We start from the raw sequence: 18,471 nt of genomic DNA, 5'->3' as shown, positions 1-18,471 counted from the left end.
TGTTAATTTTATGGTAGTGCTCATTAACCAGATCCGTTTATCTGTTGCCCCTTCCCAACCATAGATGATAAGCTCTTATCATCACCCTCGAGCATACTACATATTCTGTACATCGCATAATTCATTTTCTATTGATGCAAGGATGGTCATTCATATATATGAATCAACACCTTTTAATAGACCTTGAGTCAGCCTTGAGTTTTGGTGCCAAGAATACAATCAGACCTACTAAACATTCATATATGTCTTATCCAATATAATAGGTCTTTCCCAATTACATAATTGCGAGTTACATGAATTGCCCAAATAGGACCAGACTGAAGTAAGGATTGGAATGACATGCTAATTAGGTATTCTAGGTAGATCCTAGAAGGGGTCCGACCTAACTACACATCAACACGGTTTTTCTTCCTATACTATTCTCACCCTCCTCTTTGTTGAATTTTCATGGATTTGCTGCAAATGTATTAAGCACTCCCTTATTAGGTATGTGTGTTCCAAATGCAACATCCTCTTAGATTTATAATAGAGAATAGGCCATGAATTAATTAGATAATTAATATAAAAATAAATTTAATCATATATATTTTATATATAATATTAAATTTTCTCATATAACAATAACCTTATATCTCAAATATAAAGAACACATATATAATAGGTTTATCCGACTGAAGCTATCAAACATCAACATTCCCTCTTCGCTTAGAAGGATAGCCACATAAGAATAAATATTACTTCAATGCAATATTACAAATATCAATTTAAGGATGTCATTTGATATCTCAGAAGATTTCTACCATTTGATATCATGAGTATTGGTCTTCCAAAATATCAACACATGATATTCACCAAGTACTCTAAATAAGGTTTGATATCACATCTGATATCAAGAGTATTGGTCTCTTAGAATATCAATGATATTCACCAAGTACTCAAAATAAGGTTTGATATCACATTTGATCTCTAGAATATTGGCCTCCCAAAATATCAATGATATTCATCAAATGCTCAAAAATAATGTTTGATATCACATCTAATATCAAGAGTATTCCAGAATATCAATGATATTCACCAAATACTCTTTGAGTAATGGCCTTCATGAATGTTGAGATGCAAGACATTCACCATATACTCAATTTGTTTGATCTCATAATACAAGTTATTTAAGATCGTTACCTTACAATAACTTCTGCAAATACAAGTGACTTCATTTGGAACTCGTCACTTCCTCATGATGTACACAATGGTAGGCCCATTAAAATCACATTGTCACGAGGTATATTCATGAATCACAATCCTCTTGATTGCTACAATTTATTGATCACCAGAGAATCCATCTCAGTTTGGTTTACTCCCTCTGAATCAATATGACCAAGATCACTGGAAGTTGACTGAATCAGATCTTCTATCTGCACCCTGTTTCAAGGTTGCCTCAGAAATGTCAAGCTCACTCTGAATCTCAAACAACCTCTTCATGCAATAACATTCTCGAAGGAAGATTAAGGCACATAACTCTTATAGTATATATTGAAGATACAACCGAATAAGAGAGATTACTATAATACTCATGGATAAAAATAATATTCAGTTTTTCTAATAATGATAATGATATTAACAAATAATAATATCATCTCTATTCTCGAAACAACATTATTATTGTGATATAGCTATCAGGATTAAACTGTGTGATTTTTTGAGTCAAACTCATTGACCCATGTTTCATGAGTAGTGATTCAACATGAATCCATCTCTCATGAGAATAAATGGAACACTTAGCACTCATTGGATCTAGGTGATGCTCACAGGGGTGTAGCACTAGGACTTCCCGGGAGGTCACCCATCCCGGTACTACTCTAGCCTGAGCACGCTTAACTACGGAGTTTCCTCCATGGTTAAACCCAAAGCTTGCAACCCCATTTGCAAAACCTTCACCAAGTGTTGTGCCTTATGAGCCATTAATTAGAAAGCCCCTTAAGCTCATCAATTGATAAGTAGGAGATAATTTCCACAGCCAGTCAAATTGTGATATTGCTATCAGGATTAAACTGTGTGATTTTTTGAGTCAAACTCATTGACCCATGTTTCATGAGTAGTGATTCAACATGAATCCATCTCTCATGAGAATAAATGGAACACTTAGCACTCATTGGATCTAGGTGATGCTCACAGGGGTGAAGCACTGGGACTTCCCGGGAGGTTACCCATCCCAGTACTACTCCAGTCTGAGCGCACTTAACTACGAAGTTTCCTCCATGGTTAAACCCAAAGCTTGCAACCCCATTTGCAAAACCTTCACCAAGTGTTGTGCCTTATGAACCATTTATTAGAAAGCCCCTTAAGCTCATCAATTGATAAGTAGGAGATAATTTGCACAGCCAGTCAAATTGTGATATTGCTATCAAGATTAAACTGTGTGATTTTTTGAGTCAAACTCATTGACCCATGTTTCATGAGTAGTGATTCAACATGAATCCATCTCTCATGAGAATAAATGGAACACTTAGCACTCATTGGATCTAGGTGATGCTCACAGGGGTGAAGCACCGGGACTTCCCGGGAGGTCACCCATCCCAGTACTACTCCAGCCTGAGCGCGCTTAACTACGGAGTTTCCTCCATGGTTAAACCCAAAGCTTGCAACCCCATTTGCAAAACCTTCACCAAGTGTTGTGCCTTATGAACCATTTATTAGAAAGCCCCTTAAGCTCATCAATTGATAAGTAGGAGATAATTTCCACAGCCAGTCAAATTGTGATATTGCTATCAGGATTAAACTGTGTGATTTTTTGAGTCAAACTCATTGACCCATGTTTCATGAGTAGTGATTCAACATGAATCCATCTCTCATGAGAATAAATGGAACACTTAGCACTCATTGGATCTAGGTGATGCTCACAGGGGTGAATCACAATTTGACTGGCTGTGGAAATTATCTCCTACTTATCAACATTATTATTCTATTCTTATTAAAATAAAATTCTTACTTATATACAATATTATTATGAATTTCATTCCATTTTATATTTCTAATAATAATATTACGGATTTCTCCCTTTATAATACTATCATGAATAGACATTTATTTGAATTGATAACCTTTCAAATAAATAAAGCATACTCACCTTATTAGAAAAATATTTATGTATTACCTTATTCTTAGGTGTTCATTGATGTTAAAGTTGTGAATGACATTTGGGTGGTTGTTGGCAATTTGTACTTTCCAAACCCCATCCACATGACCACCTCAATTCAAATTTTTTATTGATTCCTTATCATTTACCGTAGGTCCTTTACATTTTCTGTAAAATAACTTCTATCATCCATGCATGTTGGACATTGCCATTTTCATCTGTAATGGGAATGACTTTTGAGAATAATGACCAGTATAGCAAGAACACCCTTCTGTGCAATAGTGGATAGCAAAAATTGTATCCTTTGCTGGAAAACTCTCCTCAAACTTCTTTGGAATTAAATGCATCTTCCTCTTTCTGAAACCATATCCTTTTCTGATTTCAATGTAATAGTTAATTCAATAGCAAGCTGGGTTCATCTGCTTTTGCTTTAATCAAACTATTACTCCATTCGAAATGACAAGCATCACGTACTTGCTCCAAGTTATGACTAAAGTGTCCATTTAGAAGTGACGAAGTCATCAATCAAAGCATCGGGACTCTCACAAAATTGTTATCTTTATTCATTAGATAAGAATTTGACTGGCAAATTAACTCCATGTGCAAGTTAGAGACAAAAGGTACTATAGCTGCTAACAATTCTTTTGGACACTCTTCATGAGGGAGATGCCCACAACTAGAAATTGCAACTAGTTTAGAATTAGAGATCTTAGATGCTAGAAGATGGGAAGATCGTAAGGAGACTAAAATATCTTCTACCCCAACTGTTACCAGAACTACTAGGCCTTGCACTGCTTTCAACAAAATTGAAGCATGGCTTGCTGAGAGCATAGTTCCTATAGAAAATTTACTGACTTCTGCAATTGCTTTATGCCATCCTTCAACTTGCAATGGTGTCTTGTAAAGGTCCAAAATGCAACTATTAATTTTGATGCATCATGCTAGGAACGACGATTAGCTGCTTGGATTATCTTAGTCCGTAAAAGAGGATGGAATAAGTGTCATCCCAATGATGTATGCAACAAGACTTCAACAAAGGTTGTTACAACCTCTCTAGAATACTAACACTAACTAGTACAACTCCCTTTGCGTCTACCTTGTTGTTTTGGACATATTATCCATGCTTAATAGTATGCATTTGCAACCATGACTCTGATACCATGTTGAATTTTCATGGATCTGTTGCAAATGTATTAAGCACTGCCTTATTAGGTATGTGTGTTCCAAATGTAACATCCTCTTAGATTTATATATAGAGAGTAGGCCATGAATAGTGTTACCCATGAATGGTCCACTTTCATTTCTTGTACATGATCGTGGTAATATTTAAAGCTATTGTAAAAGGATGGTCTCCAGTCAAAGTCTCGTTGTGTACATTAGCTACTTCAGTGTTCTTTTTTTTTTAAAGTCTCTTGGTCAAACAAATCTCTGAACTTGAACATTGAACGCTTTGTTCAAGGTTCATAGGTTCATCGATTTTCTTGGTTGAGTTGAGAAAGTCAATCGTCCCAAGGATTCTTTCACTCATCATTGAAGTTGAGCTTGAACATTGAACACTTTGTTCAAATTTTAAGGTTCACAGGTTCACCTTCATGTCTAGTCTGTTGTAATGAGCATAGTTTCCAATATATCGTGACTATTGAACTTGAACATTGAATTGTTTTGTAGTTCAATTTTTCATGTTCACTTGGTCATAAAGATTGATGCCTTCAGTGCCATGTGTCCAGGCTGACAACTTAGCGGAAGCGCAATTTTAACCAAATCTACGAAAAAGATATGTATTAATTGGGAGTTAAAGGTAATGATGGTAAGGCATGTTGCGGCACGTGTGGAACTCGGGTGAGCTTTTAATGATAGAAAATACTTGTCACATCACTGGTCTTGTCAACCATTTGTACGCTTTTAGTTCGGGTTTTATGTTTTAAAAGGAAATTGCCTTGTTTTCATTCCCTTGCCATTTCTTCTTTTAGTAAAGATTGTTTTGTCTCGTCTGGATGTACACGACGGTAGCTTAAGCATTCTATTTCTGCAAGCTTGCATGCACTCGACATTTCTTTTAGTTGTCATTTCTTTCTACATTTCTTAAGGGTTGTGCATTCTTTTTGTTTTATTTTGTTTTGGTTAACCTTCCGCCATGGCTGTCGCTTTTCGTCCTAAGTTACCCGATAAGGTCAAGGAGTCTGTTATAAGTAGTGTCTCGCCTGACATTGAAGACACCTTCTTGGGAGAAGAAGATATGGATAAATTGTTAGCTAGATTTGCAAACCCAAAACCCGGTTCCATATCTCAGAAGGTCTCATATAGCGGTCTTTTGCAAGCGTTTGCTTTCACCGAAGCTTTCCCTTGCCCCGAATTAGTATTGGCATGCAAGGATAGGTATGATGCAGCTGAAAATTGTATCCACGCCTTTAATGGCAAAATCTTGGTGTATGTTAGTCAAGTTGTTGTCATGGGTGCACTAAGGATCCCACACAAAATCTATGAAGACTGGACTATTAGTTTTCCTTACACCCAATTCTCTACGGATGTCACTGAATTCAACAATACCACTGCAAAAGGTTGGCTTTTCAAGTTTGAGAGAGGGGGTTCTCGACTTCCACATCCATTGACCAGAGAACACATGATCCCTGAGATTAAGGATGGCATTATGCTGCTAAAGAAAGTGAAGGGGAACCCACACAATTTTCATTGAGAGAATTAGATGTACTTTTTCATCCAGACAATCTTGGGGGAAGAAGAGCTCTCCCAGGCTTTTGGAATTTTTGGAATTTATATGACTTCCTACTTGTTTTATATCCTGGCTTCTAGCGGAGTGGAAGGGTTTACCACACTTAGACTAGAATCCGAGAATGCCTATTTACGAGTACTATCCTTTCTTGCAGAAGAATAAAAATCCTGAGGGTCTCAAAATAGTTCAAGATAATTCCCTGGTTAAATTGGTGTTTGAATTGGAAGGGAAAGAGAATGTGAGGTGACAGAGGAAGCCACTTGATTGATATTTATGGTAGTTTCTTTACTCAATTCCCCAAGTTCACCTACCTTAGGATCGAAGGACATGAAGGAAAGCCTCTAAGGTTACCCCGTCATTGCCTGGGTCATTTTGTGTTGATCGAGATATGTAGACAATTGGCAGATGTTGACAAGAATTGTAAAACTTGGAAAGGTTTTTGTTACACCTTCCCTGTTGAACTTGGACATTACAAATGCAGGACAATCCAAGATGTCCTTAATCTTAAAGCTGAGATCAAATCTATGAACTTGTTAACCTATTTTGCTAGACCTAACTTTGACAGTCAAGAGTTTGCCCTAAGGTACTTTGCGCTAGGTTCCTTTGCTCTCCATGTACCCCATTTAGAAGATTGTCAAGATGATTATGAAGTTAGGAGGATACTATGGTCTAGGTTGTCACTAGCACAAATCAAAGATTTCAATCTCTCGCTAGATACTTTTGGAGTAATCGAGGAACCAGATGAAGAAGTTGTTGACCCAACCTACATTGAGCAGGTGGAAGCTTACCTATTGTCGGAGATTGACTGGACAATGCTAGAGGAGTACGACCTGCATACAAGAACCCTACTTGTTCTAACTAGAACAGAGCAATGGCTTATAAGCAAGAAGCGGTTAGTATCAGTGGCTCGTAGTGTTCAAAAGGTTCATGCCAGTTCGAGTTCACCTTTAGTTGTTCTCGATACTAACGAAGTTGTTCCTTCTCCCACTGCAGGAAAGCTAAAGACAAGTGTTGAACCTCAACACTTTGTTCACGGTTCAATTCATCTCCCTCCTTCTGTCAAGTGGACTCGTTCTCGTAGTAGGAAGAAGCAGGAGCAGGCGAGGAACTTGAAAGAGAGTCGTGACAAATCAGTAACGATAGAGCTTGACTTAAGAGAAGAAATTGAAGGAATAGGGGACTCCCTGATTGGTGAGATGGAACATGGAAGTCAACAAGTAATAGAAGGGGCTAACACTTTGAGTGCAATGGCACTCAGTTCATCGCCTGTGCTACAAAATCCTCCTAAGGAGAATCCTCCTGTCCCTAATTGGTTTGAGTTATTAGTGACTAAGAAGAGAAGCATGGTGCCAGCGACTCTTCTAGTCAGCGATATGGTAAGCAAATGCCTTGGGAAGACTCCTAAGATCGAAAGGGCAAAGATTGAAACTATGTTGAACATTGATGAGAAATACAAGGCAGTGGGTAGCATAAGTAATGAAGCCAATGACTGAGAAAGGTATAGATGAAATACAACTCCAAGATTATACAACTGAGAAAACCATCCTCGGCCTTACCTCCAAGGCAACTAATATGAAGGTATGGAACATAGGGAACTCCAGGATTTCCCAATGTATATGGAAAGATTAGAGGGATAAGCAGGAGCTAAAGCAATCACTGCAGAAAATGGCTGAGTATATCCATGAAATTCAGAGCCCAAATGCAGAAGCTCTACCTACTACCATTTTGGTCATCAACGTTGAATCTCCCTTAAATGATAGCTTTATTGAGTAGGTTAAAAGAGATCGTTCCATTTCTCATGCCTACGGTGAGTGACTGAATGCAGTTCATGCTCAAGCGGCTAGTTATTTCTCCCATTTTACAAATACCAATGCAAGAGCTAATAAATTGACAATAGCCCTAGAATCAGAGATGAACGCTTGGGAATCAGAAAAGATCAAATGGGATGAGTATATCATGACATTTCTGAGGTTTAGGAATATGGCATAGACAAATATTTGAAAGAAAATTTAGAAGCCAAGTTCGACGCTGATTTTCTATTCATCGCCCGAGCTAACCTGGAATGGAGAAGCATTGTGATGGAACAGGGGTTAGAAGAATGCTCTGAATCGCTAAAAGAAGTAGGATGTCCGAAGGAAATCTTGGTTGCTGATATTAAATGCATTGATGCCAAGATTATAGGAAATGAAGATCGGAATGAAAAGGCTCCAAAGGAAGTGGAAACAACCTTTTTCTCCAAGATTAAACTGTTGAAGGAAACGAGCGAAGTCTTAGTCCAAGATTTAACCATTGTCACCAGAGCAGACTCCATGATGATCATTTGTACTGATCACTTGGATGTACATGACAAAAGATGGATCATATCTGTCGGATTATGAAGATGTGGAAACTTCGCTTGGAGCAGCTAGGTGTCTCGCAACAGCAGGAGTTGGTTGGTTTCTTCGTAGCGCACAAAGTTTGGAAAGAAAACGGTGGCGGTTGCTCTGATGCCCAAGAATCTCATGCCAATATCGATGATATAGCTGGAGCTTAGGAGAGGATCAAAGAGTCACTTGCATCATTTCCCATTTTTTAGTTAACTTCGTTTTAAGACTTTGTTGGTTTAAAAACGTTTGGAATTCCTTAAGAAGTTACTTTTTGAAAGAATTTGAAAAGCTCTGCGTGGCTATATATGTAATGTTTTGATCGATCTAAAGGGTCGGCTCTCTGGACTTGGTATTTTTCTTTGACTAGTAGGTTTAGTTGTTTACTCTTTTTGTTGCATGAATAGTAAGGTTGATGATAATAGAAGTGATTGTATGGTTATTTTTGGTGCATCTGTTTGATAATCGTGTGGTTGTCTTGTTGGATGATGGAATTCATGTGAAATTCATTCTTGTATAGATGCTGTTTCATTAACTGTGCTGAGGTTATTTTTTCCTTTTGTTGGTTTGGTGAGCTTGATCATAATTCTGGAATTTTAAGCTGTGTCGTATGGCATGTATTAAATGTTAATTGTTCAATCTGCAACATTCTTTTGTGGTTATGAGGGTATGTTTTCATTTTCCTTAGGTTCTTTCAGGTCAAAAGAATAACTGTTATAATTATTTACAATAAGAGTTACATTGATAAATTATTGTAGAAGGGAGCTGTGCCTTTAAAACATAGAGAGTCTGTGCAAGTTTTTCAGACTCATTTGTGGTGAAAGTTGTTTTTCTTGTTGATATAAATTCAAATAACTAGGAGGAAAAATGATTCGCTAACAAATGGACACGTCCCTTCATAGGACATGTCTATTCATTAATCAGATAATTAATATAAAAATAAATTCAATTTTATATATATATATATATATATATATATATATATATATATAATTACTTTTTCTCATATAACAATAACCTTATATCTCAAATATAAACAACACATGCATATGTTTATCCAACTGAAGCTATCAAACATCAACACTCTCCATGGAGTTGGGATGAATTGGCACCTTTTGTGTAGTGCTGTTGGATCTAAGATTATAAAAAAGTAATTGAAGAATCTTCGGTTTTTCAACTGTTGAAGCTTGGCATCTGGCATGAGCATCTTCAGTTTTGACGTTGTGTCTATGATTCACGAGATGTAATAACAATAGCTTCGTTTGTCTCATTCATTTCGGAAGTGAGCAGTTTGATATTTTTCTTTTCAGCAGCGTTGGTTCGTGGCTGTTTTATCAAACCTTTGTGATTATATCTGAAGCCATTGGTGAAGTTATTGTCTCTTGTTTCATATCTGCTAGTTATTGTAAGATCACTGAAAATTATCTGAAGAATCTTCTTGTTTCTGCTATAGCAAGAATGGTATTATGTTTGAGTGTTATTTTGTATGATTGATAGATGATCAAATTATGAGAGTGAATTATTCTTTTGTGTATGTGATGAAAGCTACAAAGTTCTTCTATGTGGTAAAACTGTGCATGAGGCATATTGCTTGATTGCCAAGAGTTAACAAGCACTGATTATTCTATATTCTGATCAGCTTAAGAACTTTGTATCTGATTCTTTTGAACTTTTAATAAAGGAATTTCTTTTGGTGTGGCTGGGGTTTTCTCTCGTGTAGGAGGGTTTTCCTAGGGTATTTCTGGTGTATTTCTGTTAATTACTTTTTGTGATCTGTTATGTTATTCTGGCTCAAAACCTCAACTTTTGGCTCTGCTCATATATTCTTTATTCTTGTGTGAGACAAGATGCAAGTTGTAATGCACAATATCAAGTTCTTTGCTCTTTTTGATTGCAATCTATTGCGCTTTATTGAGTGGATGAAAGAATATGTGCTCCAATATTTCTTGTTTGATGCAGATGAACTGGCAACCCTATGAAGACAAGACAAAGTAGACAATTAAAATTAATTATTAATCTTATAAAATAAAAATTACTATCAATTTATGAAGACAGTGAATTTTTTTTCAAAATAAAACTTGTGATATGACATTGATTGCAAGTGGCTACAATGGTTGGAATCTTTGGCCATGGAGGTACCACCAACTATGAGCATCCTTGCTAAATCGATAACAAAGAGCATCATTACCTTAACCTTTTGCATTCACAAATTCAATGAACTCATCCGTAATCAAATTTCACATATCATTATCATGAAAGAGTCTTTTAAATGCTGCCTTGTACACATTAGACACTTCTAAATCTGTATACGGAGGCAACCTTCATGGTAGATTAGTATATTAGGTGCTATAATATTTGGGCGTCAATGCACATAGGCAAGCAAATGTAGAGGAGTGGTCATTTTGTTCCATCATTCTACAAAAAATGCTTGCAGTTATTTGAAGAAGGCTGTTGGAAGCATTTGCCGTTGCACCAAAAGCTCGAACTGTTAGTGTCCGATACAAATGTTAGATTTAACCTGATCCACGACAAACTCCATGAAGGTGCTGACCACCAAGTCAACAATCTCAATAATCTCTCCCTTAGCACCAGCTATAGGGAGACTCGAACCCGTGACCAAGACTCTGATACCACTTGTTGGAAGCATTTGCCATTGCAGGAAAAGCTCGAACTGTTAACTCAACTTGAGCCACAACACAAATCTCCAAGGTGGTGGAGACCACCAAGTCAAAAATCTCAACAAAAGCATCCTGGGGATCTTGCTCTATTTCATTTACAATTTACTTGATCTTCTCAAGCATTAAGTCTAGCCATCATAGATGTCTCCAAGGAAAGGCCCTATGTATGTCAGTGTATTGAAGCATCCTCATATTGGGCTCGGTGAAATTAATAAGATACAACATGTTCCCACCATGAGTCATCCAATATCCTTTTCATATCCATCATATGTGGCATGAAATATTAATAGCCATTTTTGGTTATGTATTTTTTTGAATATTTTAGTGTATGCTGGTTTTCCCTGTGTTTTAACTTTTTCGGATTTAAAATCTGAGTACTGGAATTCCACTTGCACTTCTGGTTGGCCACATAAATGAAATGCTACTGTAATGCTGCATTTCAAGGTCTGAATTCCTTTGACTTTGAGGTTGGTAAATATTTGGCATACATTCATGAGGTTTATTGTAAGATGTAACCCTACCTTAATGGTATATTTTGAGAATATTGAATATTTGGATACACTGTTATTCTGCATATCTAAGCTTTTTGCTATCTTGACACTTTTGACTTTAGGATGCTAGTAATTTGTTGCTTTTTTAAAGAATTATATCTAGGGCTGGGGGGATCGAAATGGAAATGATTTCAGGCATCTTATTGAGAATGCATTAATGAGTTCTTGTTTGGCCGTTCTGTTTGCATAGCAGAGGACATAACAAGTGGGCCCTTATGGGGTTCTTCTGTTCAGATACTTGCACAATATCATTTTTGTAACATAAAATGGATGAAGGCTTTAATTTTAGGGTTGGTTTTCTTCATGAATAATTTATGTTGGTTTATAAAATGTATGTCCCCTTTTTCTGTTATGTTTAAGTAGTCTAGCATAATCTTGTACTGTAGATTATTTAGTTTTATGTAATTTATATTTAAATTGTAGTTTGACTAATTCACTGAATATGCAACTTTTTAGTTAAAGTCATTCCTAGTTTACTTTCAGATTGATCACTATATTTTGATATGTCAATCTCAGTGCATTAGTTCACTGAATTCATCTTTGGCACTTCTTAAGAGTTACGCTTAGTTTAGCGAGTCAAATGTATTTTAGGAATATACTGTCACTTGCCTTTAGTTGGGAGAATTAACTTGCAACTACTACTTATAGTTCAGAAGGTAATTCTCAATCACCTTTAGTTAGAGTTTCATCCAGGAATTTAGATTAGATCGACTGTTTTCATATACTTTGAAATCATTTCAGTGCAGTGCTGTCAAATTGTGAAGTTTCTTTTTATTGACGTTGTTGTGTCCATGAGATGCTTTGTTAAATTCAAATGAGGAAATGTTATGGTAATAGAGATGTGTGTTTTACTGTCATCTTATCAAAGTTTTTCATTAAATCTCGTTTCGTTTCTGCTGAATACTCTTTGATGCAGCAACCTCACACCAGTTCATGCTACTGATGGATATCTCCATGTTCCACCTCTTTTTATCTTATACTTTTAAACCTTTTCAGCTTAGTTACTGATTCGCAGCTCACAGGCCTGGAGGTGGAAGCAGATTCGTCTGAAGGCTGATTCGCATCCAGATGCCCTGCGATGCTCACAGAATGCACATCCAGGGCACCCAGATGCTCTCTGTATGCGTTAATCCAGGAGCTTCAGTGAGCATCTGCATGCCCAGACATGATCTTTGACGTATTATAAAAATAAAAATTCTCAAAATACAGAAAACGTCCATCATAGGTTGCCCTGCCGTCGATAAAATTGGTACAGTTGCCAACTTATTTTTCAGCTTAGTTACTGATTCACAGCTCCCAGGCCTGGAGGTGGAAGCAGATTCATCTGAAGGCTGATTCACATCCAGATGCCCTGTGATGCTCACAGAATGCACATCCAGGGCACCCAGATGCTCTCTGTATGCGTTAATCCAGGAGCTTCAGTGAGCATCTGCATGTCCAGACATGATCTTTGATGTATTATAAAAATAAAAATTCTCAAAATAGAGAAAACGTCCATCATAGGTTGCCCTGCCGTCGACAAAATTGGTATAGTTGCCAACTTATTTTTCTGCTGCTTTAATACAGCTAGCACAATCAGAAAAGGACTTATCCTTTTTGCACTGGGCCAGTACATATACTAAATCTGCGAGATCAGTTCCATGAACCTCAGGTATCGTTGCAAATCCAGATGGGGTGACATCTTCCATCACGACTGCCATAGCCGTGTTGAAATTTTTTCCGAAGACTAGTGGAGTCTGCGGTTACATTTGAAGGCCAAAACTCTAGTCTCTGGATTTGCTCTAAGGGTGGCCATTATTAACATGTGAAATAAAATAATCAGGCTTACAATATTCTCCACTTGCCACACTTCCAGATATGGCTCTGGATTTTCCCATTGATATTTGAGAGGCTTAAAAGTGCTATGGAACTATTGAATTTTTTTTCTTGGAAAAAAGGAACTTTTATAGAAATTTTAAAATTGCAAGTTATCCGTTTTCATGAATATTACAACTATATTCTCATAACATCCATTAGATGAATCATGAACTAAAATATGATTTTGTAATTGTCATGATTTTCCGATTTGTGTTGGAATCGTGAACAGAGACATATATGATATGGCATTTGAAGATTTATCAGACATCTTGATCAATGGCGAAGTATCTGTTAACCTGCCTATGGCACCCCCAATTTAAACTTGTCAAACCACCCCCTTACCTTGTTAGTGATGGATTAAGGTGAAATTTGCATGATTTTGTGTGTAATATTTTGTAAAGATTGACCTTTTCATAAAAGGTGGGATTTGAAGGAATTATTGGACCTTAGATGAAATAGTTCAAGTTCAAAGGGTTCACATGGTTCATAAGGTTCATCAAGTTTAAAAGTTCAAAGTCAGTGGGTTCAATGACATCGTCATGGATTTATTATCAGGCATCCACATAGTTTAGTCTGGCTGTAGAAAATGGGGAAATGCAAGCATGTTTTTCATACAAATTGGAGATCGTTTTGATCTAACCTCTCTATCGTGCTCAGAGTATGATGATGTTCTTTGGTCAAAATATTCTCTCTCTCGACATATAGGAATATATAAACAAAAATATTATGTGGGTGAATGAGGAATCTTTATTTGGTGGTCTCTTAACAACATGTTGCATTGAGAGGTTCCCTAAATGAAATGATGTCATTATAAATCCGGTGTCCCAGAGACAGTCTCAGTGAGGCATCATCTTTTCATAAGAGAGCACCTTATGAAGATGGAATGAGTCTATGGGCATCATCACTATTGGAAGGGTCAACTCCACCAATTATTTTATTTTCCTTGGGTTTGCTTGGGTTCATGGCACACTCCTGTGTGACTGTTATAGTGACCATCTGAAAATGACTATGAGAATGCTCTATTGGTATTACTTTATATAATGGGCACCTTGGAAATGCCCAAAAACTGAACCAATTGTTGAAATAGAATTTTTATGCAAACTGAAGATTGAACCGATGCTGAAATTATATTAGTTCTCAAAATGATAAAATCAAGTACAAAACAATGTATTCCAAAGGCCAAACCCCAAGGGAATGACGTCTAGAATGTTACAAGAGAGGATGAACGTCCTCTAATGCCAAGAAAAGATATGTGAGTCACACATCCAAGTTCTTATCAAATGTCATTCACAAAATCCCATGCCAAACAATGAGACTCTCACCCCTATTTATCCTTTTCCTTCACCCTTCAAGAAGAAACTAAAACATTAATTAATTGCAAGTCCTAGAAGCTTCCCCCTTCCAATAATTAATGCACTCTCTAGAAACTCCTCCCTTGCAATACAATAATTAATTGTGCTTCTAGAAAATTGAATTACTAGAGGCTTCCCCCTTTCCAATAATTAATACACACTCTAGAAGCTTCTCCCTTGTAATACAATAATTAATTAAATTAATTAAATATAAAGTCACCTTTTAATTTTTAATTTATTTAATGACTTTATAAGAAATTAATTTAGCTGTTAAAGTGGGGACATTACACTTTATGCCTTCTTTCATAGTGCCAAGTTCTTCGAAATCCATAATCCGATTATGTTTTGAAATGCATTATTGGTAAAGTGGAGGCACATTTGTTAGCACATCTAAATGTTGGTAGTTCCAGAAATAACAATGCTATAAATTTTGGGATATTGATGAGTTCATTCATATTGGTAGGTATCATTAAATATGAGAGAATGACAGAATATCGAAACAGAGATATGGATGCCCATCAAAAACATCAATAGAAGAGGATTTTTAATATATGCTACAGTTGTTGGTTTATATACTTATATGTGACACCGAGAAACTGCTTTGGGGAAGTATGATTGCACAATATGGAAATGGCTGCAATTGAAAGGTGGATGAAGTGTAAGCAAATACCTCAACATCTGAGACAGAGAGTGTGGCACCATGAACAATACAGATGGACGATGCTACTAGCATGATTGAAAATGCAAGGTTGACAAATCTAACATATGCAAAAGGCCTTTTCAATGGTTTTGAAGAAATGTCCAGATTTAAGACATGGGCCTATTCTTGAGTACACAAATGGATTTAGTGACTATATGCTGCCAAGATTGTTAAGTATCCGTATTGTAATTCATAACTGGTATGAACCCTGTTGCCACTAATACACATAAAAGTCTTCATGCTTGCAGGTCTCTACATGTTAGTATGTCAATTGATTCAAAAGGGATCTAGCTTGTTCATACAACATCAAAAGTATGATTGTTTATGAAGGGCCCTTTTCAAAGTTCGAGAAATTACGAGCTCCTTAACTGCAAATTTAGGTTGGCAGACGAGTTGCAAGGGCACTGGTAGAATCTTATGGATTTATGTGGAATGCAATTCCCGAATTTACTTAAAGCATTGATACAAAATGTAATAGCACTACAGTTATAGCAGAAAGACGTTGGTAAAATCGATACAATCATAGCATGAGTCTCAAGCATTCACTCATCTCTGCTTTCCGTTTTATAGAAGATTCGGCTATACGGGGGCCAAGATTTTGGGTTTGCATGTAGATTTGTGATAGTGGCGTGAAGTTCTCAAATTGGATCTATTGAAATCTTTTTGAGTATCGTTTGTCATAGAGCATGAAAGTAGTCTCAAGAGGTTTGTACTATAATCATCCGTAAGGAATGAAATGAGTATATACTAGAGACAACATGTAAATAGAGCAACATGCAGTGATTGAAGATGCTTTGAAGAGAGACTTTGAAGCTCGTGCTAAACATGCAAAGAAAAGTGATGAGCCCTTTATCATATATTTAGTAGAGTTTTTCATATCCTTAGTACTTCTGAGTCAAATTGGGATGAATAGCAGTCACAGGAGAGTTGATCTTCAATCTTTTGAATTTAGGGGACATAGCTACATTTATTGGGGGCATAATGGATTATTTATAATGTTTAGAGAAGACATTATATGAAAGTATCGTGTGGATGTGACTTTGTAGAGAATGTACAATGAAAGGCTAAGATATAGAGTAAAACAAAGGTCTCATTTTCAGAAAATGGAAAATTATATCCACTTACAGAAGTATAAGGGATTAAAGGTAGCATTTCTCGTGAAGTATGGTATTGGGTAAGAAATAAATAATTGTGGTTTTCTCTAAGCTCAATAATATGCAAAGTATTGCTACTAAATTGTGAAGTATTTTCACAATGTTTTTGGTGAAATTCACTCCACAGGAAATATGGATTAATTATTTTCACTAGGTGAAAACATATTCACCCATACTAGCAATGTGATATTTCAAATATGTATTAAAAGATTTAAGCTTTTTCCTAAATGTGAAAATTCTATTTACGGGAATGTCAAGAGAGAGAAAATAGAAAAATACATTGATTTTCACGTACAACTAAAAGGTAAACATATGAATCAAATATTTGTGAGGAAAGAGAAATAAATATCAAATCTCTGATTTTAAATGTGTTTTTCTTAAGTTGCTGATTCGGGTTTAGGGATGGAGTAGGGTTTGAGTTCAAGTTCGTGGGTTCGGGCAATTTATTTTTCCCATTTGGGTTCGTGGTTGGGTTTCCTGAACGTGTGTATATATATGCATATACATATACATATATCATTGCATATATATATATATATATATATATATATATATAAAATACAAAAGAGAAACATGCATAATTGTAAAACTAACTTACTAAGTCATTTCATAGCATGAATATGTTACTTGAGCATTGATCAATATGAAATGTGAAAGATAAACATTAAATACTTGCTCATTAATCTATGTTCATGATTGTAAAAAAAATCATACATTGGATCACTAAATAGCAAAATGAAATTTCGAAACATAGACTAGTTCTTTAGATTGACAGATACTAAAGTTTGAAACATAATGATAAATGACAAATGTTTAATAGTTTATCAATGATCATAGACTATAGTATCAAAGATGCAAATGCCCTTCAAGGGTCAAATGGGTCATCAAAAAATGAGGGATCAATGGCTTCATTCCCAACTGCAACTACATCTAGATCCTTGTCATTGGAACCCAAACCGGCAACACTAACCCTAGATGCTGTCACATCCTCCTCGTCCTCCTCAACATCTAGCAAGGCAATTCTAGCTAGATTTTGGACGGTCATATCCAAGTCAGCAGACTCGAGTAATACATCCCACAACTTTTTGGCCCGTTCTATTTTGGATCCTTGTGACATGAGGCACCAGTTGTTGTGAATAAATACCAATCCTCCGCTTTCTTGGAACCCAGCCGGTTACGCTCCACTGAGTGGATAAAGGAGTATGTTTTCCAATTCCGCTCAGCAGTAGAAGAGCTCGCAATCTAGAGAGACAACCAACAATTTTTTTATAAAAAAAACAGAAATTGTAAATTGTAATGCAATAGGAATTTAGGAGTGCTAATTCTACAAGCTAAGTGGCCATAAAAAAAGGGAGAAAAAAACATGTACGTACGTATGTGTGTGTGTGTGTATTTTTAATAAATACATTTCTTGCATTTGTTTGCATATATATAAATAAACGCATGCAGCTCCCCCTTCATGAAAAATTCTCACATCTGCTCCCAAATTGACAACTTAACCTTTCAGTTACTATTCAATTAATGGAATTTGATTGGACATATTAAAATTTTTTCCCATCTCCCAATCACTATTGGGAGGAATAAATTCTGTGCTGCTTGATGCTTTTTGAAATCCCTTGGAGTTATTTTCCTCAGTAGAATATTTTTCGTTTTATAAATATGCTTTGGAGTTCCCAAGATGCCAAAGAATTTTTTTGCTGATGTCAGCTCCATTGCTAGCGATTTTACAAGCCTTGTCCATTGCACATTTTTTGGGAAATCTGTTTACTTTTGGAAGCTTACCAGTGGTGCTATTAGTTTTTGAAATTCTTCTCTTAGGAGATATATTCTTGCAGGTTCTCAGATAACATGTGAATCATCTTTGTTTCCAAAATTCAGAGAACCATATGTAGAATTGTGCAGAGCATATTTCAAAAACTCAACGTACTAGCATGAAAGTAATTTTTGGAAGTGAG

At 36.2% G+C, this 18,471-nt stretch overlaps 1 protein-coding gene across 7 annotated transcripts in view; it reads left to right on the top strand.

Moving 5' to 3' along the window:
• The window catches only part of LOC149563438 (uncharacterized), a 123,384-nt gene that overhangs the window by 93,069 nt on the left and 11,844 nt on the right, over positions 1–18,471 (top strand). The gene's annotated exons all lie outside the window — the stretch shown is intronic.

Source organism: Cupressus sempervirens, chromosome 4 (assembly GCF_028749045.1).
Source record: "Cupressus sempervirens isolate cs-2001-9-10 chromosome 4, ASM2874904v1, whole genome shotgun sequence".
Classification (NCBI taxonomy): Eukaryota; Viridiplantae; Streptophyta; class Pinopsida; order Cupressales; family Cupressaceae; genus Cupressus; species Cupressus sempervirens.
This window is presented reverse-complemented; position numbering and strand designations above follow the sequence as displayed.